Source organism: Ovis canadensis, chromosome X (genome assembly GCF_042477335.2).
Source record: "Ovis canadensis isolate MfBH-ARS-UI-01 breed Bighorn chromosome X, ARS-UI_OviCan_v2, whole genome shotgun sequence".
Classification (NCBI taxonomy): domain Eukaryota; kingdom Metazoa; phylum Chordata; class Mammalia; order Artiodactyla; family Bovidae; genus Ovis; species Ovis canadensis.
In genome coordinates, this window is record NC_091727.1 from 17,360,333 (window position 1) to 17,375,447 (window position 15,115).

General features: G+C 41.8%; 1 pseudogene; it reads left to right on the top strand.

Moving 5' to 3' along the window:
- The first annotated feature begins 5,799 nt into the window (after positions 1-5,799).
- LOC138929863 (E3 ubiquitin-protein ligase makorin-1 pseudogene) lies at positions 5,800-7,053 on the top strand (annotated as a pseudogene).
- Positions 7,054-15,115: the final 8,062 nt, after the last annotated feature.

Consider the following 15,115-nt stretch of genomic DNA (forward strand, 5'->3'; position numbering starts at 1 on the left):
CTGGATGGCATCACTGACTCGATGGATGCAACTCTGAGTGAACTCTGGGAGTTGGTGATGGACAAGGAGGCCTGGCGTGCTGCGATTCACGGGGTCGCAAAGAGTCGGACATGACTGAGCGACTGAACTGAACTGAACTGAACTGAACTGAAGTGACTTAGCAGCAGCAGCAGCATACAGCAAGTGGGGCTTCCCTGGTGGCTCATATGGTAAAGAATCTGCCTGCAATGCAGGAGACCTCGTTTCAGTCTCTGGGTTGGAAAGATGCCCTAGAGAAGGAAATGGCAACCCACTTCAGTATTCTTGCCTGGAGAATCCTATGGACAGAGGAGGCTGGTGGGCTACAGTCCATGGGGTCGCAGAGTCAGACATGACTTAGCGACTTCAGACACAACTGAGCAACTAACACTTTCACTTCACTTTCATACGGTAGGTGCAGAAACCACTGTATATCAGCCAAGATTTTATTGCAGATAACAGCATTCTAGCTAGGAAAAATGTGAAGTATACAGAGAATTTCTGAAAGGCCAGAGAACCAGTTTAAAGGCTATGTAGTAAAAAAAAAACAAAAAACAAAAAACAAAAAAAACCCACAAATTTCACCAAGAACTGGTTTGGTAGAGACGCTCCTGCCACCTCCTGGGCAGCATCATAACAGCTGGCATCACCAATCCATTAATGCTGAATCTCTCCCTTACAGCTGCTGCCACCCTCAACCTTGTGGATTCATGCAGTAACACGGCTGCTTCCACATCACCTCAGATGCTGCCCTATGCGTGTTTGATAGGCTGAGCCCTAATCCCTACCTGCAAAGTAGGTTGGGAATGTAAGAATCTCATCCATTGTGGAGCATTTTTGAAATACAAGAAATGTGTTTAAAGATGCTGGGTCTAAAAGGATCTCCACCACACTTCCTTTTCCATCACTCTCCAGTGCCCTCCCCTACTGCCATAACATCAGGTCCTATCTCTGACTGCCTGTGAGCTCCAATTTATATCTGCTGAGCTGGTGACCTCTTAATACAGGTTACATACTGAGCATCCTGTGAGACAGAAGAGGTTAGAGGAAGTGCCTCAAAGGGTGATAAAATTCCCAGGGGCCATGTGATCAGGGCCCCTGCATATATTCAAGGACACATCCCTGCTACCAGCCAGACGAGTGCTGTTCCAACACAGATAGGATGAGACACAAATACATGCCACACATGAAATTTACATTTTGCTAGTTCCCACGTTAATAAAATGGAAAAAAGTGAGATTTATTTTAGTAATACATTTTATTCAACCTAATGTATCCAAAAATATTATCTTTTCAACAGGCAATCAGTTTTGAATAAGATATACAATCTTTTTTTATGTACTGAGTCTTCAAAGTCCAGTGCAAACTTAATATTTATGGCGGATCACAATTCGGACTAACCACATTTCAAAGGCTTAAGAGCCTCATGTGGCTCATGGCTCCCATACTGGACAGTGCAGGACCCTTTGGAGATGGCAATGCTTGAATTGTGTCATCCTCCTCTTCTTCAGCTGCAAGCCGCCCGCCATACTTGTAGCCAGGGCAGCCCTTCAGAGAACAGACATTTATACAATGCACTGTTAACAAGAGCTGCATAGTTCTGTTTAGGAGTTAAGCAGAAAAGTTTCTCACTCCTGGTCTTCAGTTATCCTGGTTCCATGACCAGTCTACAACCCTTTTTCTTCTCTATTCTCACCCACTGTTAAGTACCACATGGACTGGGGACATGAGGGAGACAGGCAAGCCACCACCTCAGGTGTAAAATTTAAATAGATATCAAAAAACTCAATCAAGATAAATATTTTAGTACAATATTTCTATATTAAAATTAATGCAAAAATTCATGATGAAGATAATACCAAAATTTTAAATAACAGGCTCCACTAGGGTTGAGATTGGGACCAGGTGAGGAGGGTGGGTGGTGCAAGTACAAGGACTATTCTTCCTCTTTCCTTTGCTTCAAGTGGTTCTCAGTGTCATTAGACAATGGGGCCACTTTTCCAGCACTTTCCTAAGTTTTTGATATACTGCTGGGTAATAAATTAATGAGCGAAAATAAGTTCTTTCTGAATAAAAAAGTTCTTTATTATTTAGGCTCAAATTCAATTTTAATGAAAAGCAGTAGTAATGTATTGCTTTGACACAATTATAACGAAGACCTCACTGGAATGTTTCCAACTTGACAAATTGATTCTAGAGTTTACACTGAAGAATAAGCAGGTGAGAATAGTGAACAGTGAACAAGAACATGTGAAAAAGAGTTATTTTTATTGTGTGCAAAAATTTTAAAAGAAAGACCTGTCTGACTTCTGCTTCTTGGCTGGGCAGCCCTCAGCCGGGGCTCCCACACAGTCAGGCCTCAGCAGCAGCTCTTCAGGGTGGGGCAGTTCATACTACAAGGGAGGCCTCTCCACTCCCAGATATGCTCTTATGAGGTAAGGAGTAGTTAAATAGTCAGCACAAGCCTTGAAGGGGGATAAAAGGAAAAGAATGTTCCCAAAGTGCAGCCTGTGCCCTGAGGAGCTTGTGAAACCATGAGGTAAATGCCAACAGTCTCACCAACAGATCTTTAATCTCTCTCTCCCACCCCTAGACCACTCCCAGGACCTGGCCACCTTGTCCCAGCCCCTCTTCTAGCAGCATCTATTAGGTCACTTCCATGGCTGCCCACACTACTACTCATCTTTATCTCTGCTCATAATGCCCTGTGCTCTCCCTCACCTCACTCTCTCTCTCACTCACATGTCCCACATGTGCCCCCACTCCCCTCTTTCTTGGTTCATCTGTCCCAATCAGTCCATTTGTTTCTCTTTCTCCCTTTCCTATCACTCATGATGCATTTGCATTCACAAACACACATTTGCCAAAATTCTTTACTTCAGGGTCCCCTTTCTGCAGAGAGTAGCTTGGGGTGGAGGGTCTGGAAGCTGAGAAAAGGGCCTCTACTGGGCATCAACCAGGCTGCAAGCTTAATGAGCTAGACTGTCTGGGCATGTGCAGGGAGGGCTGTGTGAGAGCAGAGGCCTCATCAGATCAATGGCACTCTCTCAGCTGCTGAGAACCATATGCATCCTTGGGTTGTGTGTGAGGGTGTTGGTACTGAGCTGCCTTGTCAAAGGATTTCAGTGACAGGAAAGGGTCTCTAAGAATCAACTCAGCAGAACTTTGAAACTGAAAATTCAGTACCACTCTGTCAGTGGAAGGCCAGGTCTGTGTCCAAAGGTCACACCACACCCTCATTTTCCCAGCACTAGAGGTAGAGATGGAACAGGAGACAAAGAGTTAAACTCTGTCCTATAGATGGTATCTTAGTCCACTCATGCTGATATAACAAAACACCAGAGACTGTGTGGCTTATAAACATAAATTTATTTCTCACAGTTGTGGAGGCTGAGAAGTCCAAGATCAAGGTACCGGCAGATTCAGTGTCTGTTGAGAGCCCACTTCCTAATTCACAAATGGCCATCTTCTCTCTATGTCTTCACAAGTTGGAAGAGGCAAGGGGGTTTTCTGCAGCCTCTTTTATAAAGGCACTAATCTCATTCATAAGGTCTTTGCTCTTCCCAAAGGCCCCACCTCCTAACGCCATCACATTGAAGGTTATGGCTTCCATTATATGGTGGCAGGGTAGGGGGCAGGTGGCACCAGTAGTATTAAATAACTCGCCTGTCAGTGCAGGAGACATGAGACACGGGTTGGATCCCCGGGGTTGGGAAGATCCCCTGGAGGCGGGCGTGGCAACCCACTCCAGTATTCTTGCCTGCAGAATCCCCATGGACAGACGAGCCTAGCAGGCTACAGTCCATGGGGTCACAGAGAGTCGGACATAACTGAAGTGACTTAGCACGCACGTGGACACAAAGACTGAGACCACAGCAGATAGGTACCCATTGTCTTCCTTTCTCCTTTTGAGACAAGGGGGCTTTTCCTTTGGGAGTGGTCTCTGGCTTCCAGCTTCCTGGTCTTTTTGAAACTGTACTCTGGCATTCTGGCTTCTCTTCAGGAAGTATCCCAGGCCCAGAGGCACAAAACCTTGTGGTTGCAGCTTGGACCTCCTCTGACCTCAGTGACTAGGACCCTGGGAGTAAGACCCTGTGTTCACAGATGGACCCCATCCCTCTGAAGCTGCACTTATGAGAATGCCCCCAAGGGTTCTGCCATGCTGCTTCCTCCCAGGCCCCAGTTCCTCCCTCTGCTACTTTTCTCCTTGTACCAGACTCTGTGACACAGCCTTGATGGTCTGGGTACCTTCCTGCCTCACCCACAGTCAAGGCAACAATAGTACTAAAATTAAAAGTTTATCCAAGAACAACTACTAGTTAACATATAAGCAGTGTACTTCCTGGGAAGAAAATGTCACTAGTTTGGTAAACAGGTCTTCTTGGTCTCACAGGATTCACCTTCCATTGTCCTGCATTCCCCCAAAGATAAGTGGAACTTTTCAGAACTAAGAACTTTCTGAGCCCTTTGCTAGTCCTTTCCTATTCCATCAAAGCTTCCCTATCATGTGTTCACAACATCAGGATTTTACACAGAGCCTTATCAACTAATTAATAAAGCAATGATTTTCTTTTTTAATTCTTTTTATTTATTTAATGAATTTATTTGGCTGTACCAGGTCTTACTTGTGGCATATGGGATCTTAGTTCCCTGACCAGGATTGAACCCAGGCACCCTGCATTGGGAGCATGGAGTCTTAGCCACTGGGTCACCAGGGAAGTCCAAAAGCAATAGTTTTCAAGTTGATCTGTATGAACATTTGATCTGCGTTTTTTACCTATATATAAAATGCTTACATTATTTTAAAAGCCTACACATTCCAGTGAAAGTGAAAGTGAAGTCGCTCAGTCATGTCCGACTCTTTGTGACCCCATGGACAGTAGCCTACCAGGCTCCGTGGCCATTACAAACAAAATGGCACCGCCATTAATATGCACAAATCACAGCAAATTTTTTGGCTCTATCTCCTAAAGCATAGGAAATAAAAGCAAAAAATAAACAAATGGGACCTAATTAGACTTAAAAGCTCTTGTACAGCAAAGGAAACCATCAACAAAATAAAAAGATAACATACAGAATGGGAGAAAGTATTTGGTAATGATATGACTGATAAAGGGCCAATATCCAAAATATACAAAACAGCTCACACAAGTCAATATCAAAAAAATAAGTGACCCAATTAAAAAACGGACAGAAGTTCTGAATAGACATTTTTCCAAAGAAGACATAGATGGCCAACAGGTACATGAAAAGATCCATATCACTGTTAATCATCAGAGAAATGCAAATTAAAACCAAAATGAGATATCGCTTCACACCTGTTAGAATGTCTATCATCAAAAAGAACATGAATAATAAATGTTGGTGAGGATGTGGCTAACCCTGACCCTCATGCACTGGTGGGGAGAATGTAAATTGGTGCAGCCATTGTGGAAAACAGTATGGACACTTCTCAAAAAATTAAATCTGCCACATGACCCAGCAATTCCAACTCCTGGGTATATACCCTAGAGAAACAAAAACACTAACTCAAAAAGATCCATGCAGGATGGTATTTCAGAGACCTAGTCTGCTATCACCTCGGTCTGCTGGCTTTCCTGTTCCTGACTTCAACATTTCATCTCTCAGTTTATTGGCCTGTCATCAGCAAGCAGATTGAACTTGGACTCGATGGAAAGGAGGAACACTAAGAGATGTAGAGATGGGTTGGCAAGAAGGGATATCACTGTGAAGACTGAGAGACAAAAGGCACGAAAAACAAACCAGAAACCCAGACGGTATTTCATGCATGGGGTTTGTAAGGAAGGAGACAACTGTCGCTACTCACATGACCTCTCTTGACAGTCCATATGGTATAGTGTGCAAGTATTTTCAACGAGGGTACTGTATTTATGGAGACCACTGCAGATATGAACATAGCAAGCCACTGAAACAGGAAGAAGCAACTGCTACAGATCTAACTGAAAAGCCATCCCTTGCTGCTTCCTCGAGTCTCTCATCAGTTGGACCGACTGTTGAAATGAATATGGGCAAGGCTGAGTCAAGAAATTCAAACTTTGCAACTGTAGGAGCCAGTTCAGAAGACCGTGAATGCCATGAAGTTTGTTCCAGGGCAGCCCTACTGTGGCCGGATTACCCCTTCCTCCACTGAAGGACCCCTGCAGGGTTCAGTGACCAAGGAAGACTCGGAGAAGGAGCAAAGTACGGTGGACACTAAGAAGCAGTTCTGCCCCTGTGCCGCGGTGGGGGAGTGCTGCTATGAGGAGAACTGCATGTATCTGCATGGAGACGCGTGTGACATGTGCGGGCTGCAGGTCCTTCATCCCATGGATGCTGCCCAGAGGTCACAGCATATAAAATCCTGCATTAAGGCCCATGAGAAGGACATGGAGCTCTCATTCACTGTGCAGTGCAGCAAGGACATGGTGTATGGCATCTGCATGGAGGTGGTCTACGAGAAAGCCAACCCTAGCGAGCGCCACTTCGGGATCCTCTCCAACTGCAACCACACCTACTGTCTCAAGTGTATTTGCAACTGGAGGAGTGCTAAGCAATTTGAGAGCAAGATGATAAAGTCCTGCCTAGAATGCCAGATCACATCTAACTTTGTCATTCCAAGTGAGTACTGGGTGGAGGAGAAAAAAAGAGAAGCAGAAACTCATTCAGAAATACAAAAAGGCAATGAGCAACAAGGCCTGCAGGTATTTTGACAAAGGCCATGGGAGCTGCTCATTTGGAGGGAACTGTTTTTACAAGCATGCGTACACTGATGGCCGTCGAGAGGGGCCACAGAGACAGAATGTGGGAACATCTAGCAGATACCAGGCCCAATGAAGGAACCACTTCTGGGAGCTCATCGAGGACCAAGAGAATGGCAACCCTCTTGATGATGAAGAGGAGGTTGTCACCTTTGAGCTGGGTGAGATGTTGCTTATGCTTTTGACTTCAGGTGGGGGCGACAACCTGACAGACTCTGAAGACGAGTGGGACTTGTTTCACGATGAGCTGTAAGATTTTTATGACTTGGATCTATAGCAGCTCGGCGGGGCGCGTGAACTGGTCTGCCAAGCCTCAGACGGCAGCGGGCCTCGGGGGCAGTGGCCATGCCTGGGCTGCTCTCCTAGGCAGGCCTCTCAGCTCCAGGTGCTGTCATAACCATTTTTACCCAGGGCCTGTCTTCTCAACCCCCTACCTTTCCCCAAGAAGTATTTTGTTTTCTCTGTTTAAAAAAGTTACAAAAATAAATCTGAAGGTTAGTTTTTTTGTAACATGAATTTAACTGTCAGACAGTGTAGGTTTGTCGCTTCATGATTTCCACCAGATCCACACAGTTCGAGGGGAGCATTTCTGAATTTCCAGGACTCATTTTTGAGGACCCTGGGTTCAGAAGTAACAGCACTGGCTCCTGCTTTGGGGGTCCAGGAATCGGAGTGATAGGTGAAGGAACTGAACTGTAGCCTCCTCCTGCTCTAGACTTGGGAGGTGGGTACTTGGTTTCTGGTACAATCTGCACATCTGTGTTTTCTGTCTGGTCCCTATCCGGTTATCCCCCGCCCTGTGCACTCGTCCTGTGGTTTTGGTCTCTTGTTTCATTGCACACAAGTAATACTCCCGGGTAACCAGAACCAGGTATGAATGTATTTGAGGTTCTTACCGTGTTTAGCGTGATAGGAAAATTATGAAAGAACACATATAAAATATTGGAGTTGAAGAATATTTCTTCAATAAAATATTGAAGAAAATAATGCAGAGTTGGAAGCTGACTCAAGGCAGATGGACTTTGGATGTGAGAGTGCGTGACAAGCTTCCCATCCCTGCATAGACGCAGTGTTTGTAGCCTTAGTGAAAAAATTTAGTTTAGTGGTTTCAGCCTTGCCTGGCAAATAGATCTTAAAGGACAAAGCAGTTTATTGGTAGCTGTTAATAGAGCAATGCTAGCTCTGTCTGTATAAATAGAGAAATGGGCTTAGCCACAGAAGTGCAAACTATATGGTTATCCCATGTATTAATACAACCTAGGGCTTGAGTCCACACTTGTGTTTAATGTTGTATGATCTCCTAGAATTCTCAGTCCAGGCACATTTTGACAAAACTTTGTCCTCATTTGAGGGGTTTCTTGTCAGCTTTTTGTGTTCCTTTTTTGTGGGTGTTTGCCTCATTCCATCCCTGAGTTTTGCAGCTAGACAGTGTGATTCAAAACTATGTTCTAAGGTGTTTCCTATAGTGGAGTCATTGGTTGGCACTATAGTAAGTCAGGCTTTTCCACTAAAAGGGGAAACAGAGAGTGGTAATTCACAAGATAAGCTAATGTTAAATTGTTAGAATAATTCCTTGATTGGAATTTTTACCTTTGTGTTTTGTTGTTCTCTTTCCTGAAAATAACTTGGAGGTGCCCCAGATGTGTCCATCTACTGCTCTGATGCCTCAGCCATCACTCATTCTTTTCACTTTAAGGAAAAAAAAAAAAACCAGTAACTGTTGCAGAGGTCTCTGTATTTTGCAGCTGCCCTTTTTTAAGATGCACTTTTTCCAAATAAAACAATTTTTAATTCCCCCCCCACACACACACACAAAATACATGTGACCCCAATGCTCATAGCAGCATTATTTACAATTGCTAAGATATGGAAGCAGCCTAAGTGTCCATCAACAGATGAATGGACAAAGATGTGATATATATATATTTATACACAATGGAATACTACTCAGCCATCAGTTCAGTTCAGTTCAGTCACTCAGCTGTGTCCGATTCTTTGTGACCCCATGGACTGCAGCATACTAGGCTTCCTTGTCCATCACCAACTCCCAGAGCTTGCTCAAACTCATGTCCATCGAGTCGGTGTTGACATCCAAACATCTCATCCTCTGTTGTCCCTTTCTCCTCCTGCCTTCAATCTCTCCCGGCATCAGGGTCTTTTCCAATGAGTCAGTTCTTCACATCAGGTGGCCAAAATATTGGAGCTTCAGCATCAGTCCTTCCAATGAATATTCAGGACTGATTTCCTTTAGGATTGACTGATTTGATCTCCCTGAAGTCCAAGGGACTCTCAAGAGTATTCTCCAACACCGCAATTCAAAAGCATCAATTCTTCAGCACTCAGCTTTCTTTATGGTCCAACTCTCACATCCATATTTGACTACTGGAAAAGCCATAGCTTTGACTACATGGACTTTTGTTGGTAAAATAATGTCTCTGCTTTTTAGTATGCTATCTAGGTTTGTCATAGCTTTCCTTCCAAGGAGCAAGTATCTTTTAATTTCACAGCTGCAGTTGCCATCTGCAGTGATTTCGGAGGCCAAGAAAATAAAGGCTGTCACTGTTTCCATTGTTTCCCCAACTATTTGCCATGAAGTGATGGGACCAGATGCCATGATCTTCGTTTTCTGAATGTTAAGTTTTAAGCCAGCTTTTTCACTCTTCTCTTTCACTTTCATCAAGAGGCTGTTTAGTTCCTCTTTACTTTCTGCCATAAGGGTGGTATCATCTGCGTATCTGAGAGTATTGATATTTCTCTCGGCAATCTTGATTCCAGCTTGTGCTTCATCCAGTCTGAAGTTTCATATGATATACTCTGCATATAAGTTAAATAAGCAAGGTGACAATATATAGCCTTGACATACTCCTTTCCCAATTTGGAACCAGTCCATTGTTCCATGTCTGGTTCTAACTGTTGCTTCTTAACCTGCATACAGATTTCTCAGGAGGCTCTTGCCTTGGGAACCCCATGAACAGTATGAAAAGGCAAAAAGATATGACACTGAAAGATGAACTACCCAGGTTGGTAGGTGCCCAATATGCTACTGGAGAAGAGTGGAAAAATAGCTCCAGAAGGAATGACAAGGCTGAGCCAAAGTGAAAACAATGCCTGGTTGTGTATGTGACCGGTGATGGAAGCTAAGTCCGATGCTGTAAAGAATACAATAGGAACCTGGAATGTTACATCCATGAATCAAGGTAAATTGGAAGCAGTCAAACAGGAGATGGCAAGAGTGAACATTGACATTTTAGGAATCAGTGAACTAAAATGGACCAGAATGGATGAATTTAATTCAGATGACCATTATATCTACTACTATGGACAAGAATCCCTTAGAAGAAATAGATTAGTCCTCATAGTCAACAAAAGAGTCCAAAATGCAGTACTTGGGTGCAATCTCAAAAACAACAGAATGACCTCTGTTTGGTTCCAAGGCAAACCATTCAATATCATAGTAATCCAAGTCTATGCCCCAACCACTAATGCCAAAGAAGCTGAAGTTGAACGGTTCTGTGAAGACCTACAAGACTTTATAGAACTAACACCAAAAACAGATGTCCTTTTCATCATAGGGGACTGGAATGCAAAAGTAGGAAGTCAAGAGATACCCAGAGTAACAAGCAAGTTTGGCTTTGGAGTACGAAATGCAGGGCAAAGGCTAACAGAATTTTGGCAAGAGAATGTACTAGTCATAGCAAACATCCTCTTCTAACAACTACTCAGCCATAAAAAAGAATAAAATTTTGCCATTTGCAACAACGTGGGTAGACTTGAAGAGTATTATGCTAAGTGAAATAAGTGAGAGAATGACAAATACTGTATGATAACACATATGTGGAATCTAAAAAATAAAACTAGTCAGTACAAAAAAAAATAAAGAAACAAACTCACAGATGCAGAAAACTAGTGGTTACCATTAAGGTGAGGGAAGATGGGAGGGACAAAACAGGAGTGGGGATTAAGAGGTACAAACTATTATGCATAAAATAAATAAGCTACAAGGGATATACTGTACAACACAGAGAATATAGCCAATATTTTATAATATCTATAAATGGAGTATAAAATAGTGACTTTTCTTACAAAGTAAGAATGGACTTTTCTTACAGAGTAGGATTTACAAACTGAAATAAAAATATAAAGTAAGATCATTTCTTAGGCAAAACACAAAACCTAAAAATGATTCACAGTCTCTTCCCAAGTAATGGGTCAGGCTGCCTCTTGCATGTCACTGTGGGAACACTCACCATTTAACAACCCACAGAAAACCTGACTGTAGGGTTTACACAAGGTGTTGTACATCTGTAACTTACATGATACATCCAACTATACCCCAATTAAAAAAAATACATTCCAATAGTTTTTAAAAAATGGCACCACCGTTAACATGCAGGTTGGACATATCTTTCGGCAAACTTTAGTGCCTTATTGCTGGCCCTAAGACTTCACTTGAGCTTCTTGTGAAAGAGTCCTTGATTAGAAAGTGAATGCCTAATGAGACTTAAAAACTCCCCAGTCCTATACACATCTGCTCACATGCCCAGGGGGACACAGAGCTGAGCCTGGGTGCTTTGCACTCAAAAGCTTGTCACAAAAGTACACATGAACACCAAGAATTAAAGCAGTGTGTTTCAGGAATAATCACTGAAAATGACAATTCACTTTGGGGTTTTCTTTTCTGCGCTTCATTAGCATGACTGTCATCTGGACAGTTAGGAGCATCCACATTGCCTTGAGGACTACTGAAGATGGAATGCAGAGAGAAGATGATCAGATACTACTGTTCAAAATAAGAACTTGAAGTCCTCAGGAAAAACAACAATGATAACAACATCATTTTGAAGGCGAAAGCAGGACTGGTTGAAAAGAAAGTTTCTTAACAGTAAGAGAAGGGCAGCTTTCACCCTACTCACAAAGGTAGTTTTGTTACTGCAGTACAGCCTATCCTATCTTGACTAATGTAATATTTGGTGATAGAAGGCAAAGAGCTTACTGCAAGCAGGAGGCAGATGTCTATAAATGTTGCCTGAAGAAAGTGTGCTCGAAAGTGATAAGGTAGCTTTTACAAGAGTATACCCTCACCTCAAAGCCAGGCACCTCAATTTATGAAGCTGCACGCAAAAGAACTTAGTCAAAAAAAAGAAAAAGAATATTCTTCCTTTCAGACATTTTCTTTTTGGTGTGTGGCTCAAAATTTATGTCATTTGTCATTTAACATTCCTTCACACAATTTAAATAGAAGGTAGGTACTATTACAAAGCACAAAACCAAGGAAGGCCAAAGCATAAAATCAACCTCTTTTTGTCCTTAAAGTTTACTATCAGATTGGAAGAAATTCTTAAAACCCTACAGCTAGCTCTTTGTGCATATCATGAGTCTATCTATTTTTTTCTTCTAGAATGAATTTTACTTGCTTTGAGTCTCTTCAGACAGGTAAAAAACACTATAAGAGACCATGTAGTTTTCCTGATCAAATGTGCATGGATTATAGAATGTTCCAGCACTTGGCAATGCACTTTGTTTGAACTTTAAACTCATTTCAGTTTCTGGTTTTACTATCAGTTTTTTTTCCCTCCATCTAATTTTCTCTAAGTTTCTATTCTGTTCAGGGAACAATTGTGAAGTTGGTATGCAGTTAAAATTAAAACCTGCCACTTCCCGCATAAAATATGTAAATAGTGCAATGCAGTTTGCATTTTTAAAGACAGCAACTCCAAAGTCTCTTAAGTAGTTTTTCTCTTAAGAAAAACCAGGGATTAATTTAACCCAGTGACCTCCAACCCTTCACATTCCACAGGATTTTTATTCCAATTAATGGGAAGGATTAAACATCTACATGTTTGACTTCTTTCTAATATCTGCCATTCAGTTGACTTATTATCTGCATTTGTCATTTAACATAGCCATCTGAATGAGTCCCTTAATCTCATTCTTCAATTTCTATGAAAAGCAACCAAAATGGAAAATTCCTTCTGACTCCTACCTTGGAAAAGAATGTACTGGTCAGCATTATCGGAATCAGACTGTGGGGAAGTAGGCTGGGCCCCACTTTGTAGTTATCTTGACTCTTGGGTGTCTAGTTGACACACTAGAGCCTCAGGTAGATGCTGAAGAACTGTGAGACTGTTGAGGAACTTTATCATTTTTCTGATATGGTTTTCTGCAATTAGAATTATAATAATGCATCATTTTAAAGTAATGAGAATAAATGCATTTGTTTACTGATATGCACAAACACTAATGTCTATACCTACATTTCCTCAAGTCTTCCAAATTTATAGGGTCACTCTATTCTTTAATATCAAATGTTTTGAGCTCCTGAATTATTCAGGTTAAACTACACTATGCTGCAGAAATGAATTAATTCCAAATTCTAATAGAGATTATTTCTCATTCACACAAAATTCACTGTAGGTATTTGAGTTGAAAGGCTTTCCCTGGTGGCTTCTCTTTAAGTGGTGATTCAGGGGGTCCAGGTTCTCTCTACCTTATTAAGCCTATTATCCCCTATATGCTTTTTTAAATTTATTTTTAATTGGAGGATAATTGCTTTACAATGTTGTGTTGGTTTCTGCTATACAACAACATGAGTCAACCATAAGTATACATACGTCCCCTCCTTCTCAAACCTCCCTATATGCTTTGGATCCTCTAAATGTAGCTGACCAATGAATGCAATGAGAGAAGAGCACATAGGATTGTTTTAGGGACCTGTGATACCTACAGGGACAGCAAACAGTAAGCACAACTTAACTCTTAGCCAGATAGAACATAAAACCTCACACTAGAGGCCAAGTTACCTAGTTCTTTTTACTCATTACATCACGTCTGGCTTTCTACAAATAATTACAAGGCATTCGAAAAGACAAAAAAAAATGTCTAAAACATAAACCAAGCATCAGAATCAGGCTCAGATATGGCAGAGATTTTGTAATTATCAGATTGGGAATTTGAAGCAACTATGATTAATATACTAAAGGCTCTAATGGCAAAAGTGGATAACATGCAAAAGCAGATGGAAATGTAAGCAGAGAGACAAATTCTGGGAATCAAAAGGAAATGCTGGAAATTAAAAACACTATCAGAAATGAAGAATGCCTTTGATGGGCTCAGCAACAGATTAGATATGACTAAGGAAGGAATCAGTGATATGTTAATAGAAACTTCTAAAACTGAAATACAAAGAGAAAAAAAAGAGCATAATATTCAAGAACTATGGAACAATTACAAAAGTGTCATATATGCATAATAGAAATACCAGATGGAGTAGAAAGAGAAGAAATATTTGAAATAATAATGGCTGAGAATTTTCTAAAATTAATGACATGCATCAAACCACAGATTCAAGAAGCTCAGCTGCTGCTGCTGCTGCTGCTAAGTCGCTTCAGTCGTGTCTGACTCTGTGCGACCCCACAGACGGCAGCCCACCAGGCTCCCCCGTCCCTGGGATTCTCCAGGCAAGAACACTGGGGTGGGTTGCCATTTCCTTCTCCAATGCATGGAAGTGAAAAGTGAAGGTGAAGTTGCTCAGTCATGTCGGACTCTTAGTGACCCCATGGACTGTAGCCTTCCAGGCTCCTCTGCCCATGGGCTTTTCCAAGCAAGAGTACTAGAGTGGGGTGCCACTGACTTCTCTGCAAGAAGCTCAGAGAACACCCAAAAAGACAAATATTAAAAAATCTATACCTAGACATTTTGTATTTAAATTGCAGAAAGTAAAAGACAGAAAAAACATTGAAAGAAGACAAAGAAATAAAACACTTTACCTACAGAGAAGTTAAAATTCACAACAGACTTCTCTTCAGAAATCATGCAAGCAAAAAGAGAGTGGAATGAAACATTTAAAGTGTTGAAAGAAAAAACCCACCAACTTATAATTATGTATCCAGTCAAATTATTCTTTAAAAGTGAAGGAGAACTAAAGGATTTCTTAGACAAACGAAAACTGAGGAGGCTTCCCTGGTGGCTCAGTGGTAAAGAATCCACCTGCCAATGCAGGAGACATAGAGTTGATTCCACATGCCTCAGAACAACTAAGCCTGTGTACCACAGTTACTGAGCCAGTGCTCTATGGCCCAGGAGCTGCAACTCCTGAGCCCATGTGCCACAACTACTGAAGCCTGAATGCCCTAGAACCTGTGCTCCTCCACAAGAGAAGCCACTGCAATGAGAAGCCCATGCATCACAACTAGAGAAAAGCCCGCAGAGCAATGAAGACAGCACAGCCAAAAATAAAAATAAATAAATATTTTTTTAAAAGAAATTGAAGAAGTTTATTGCCAGTAGACCTACCTTGTAAGAAATGTTAAAAACAAAAGTTCTTCTAAAAGAAGAAAAAT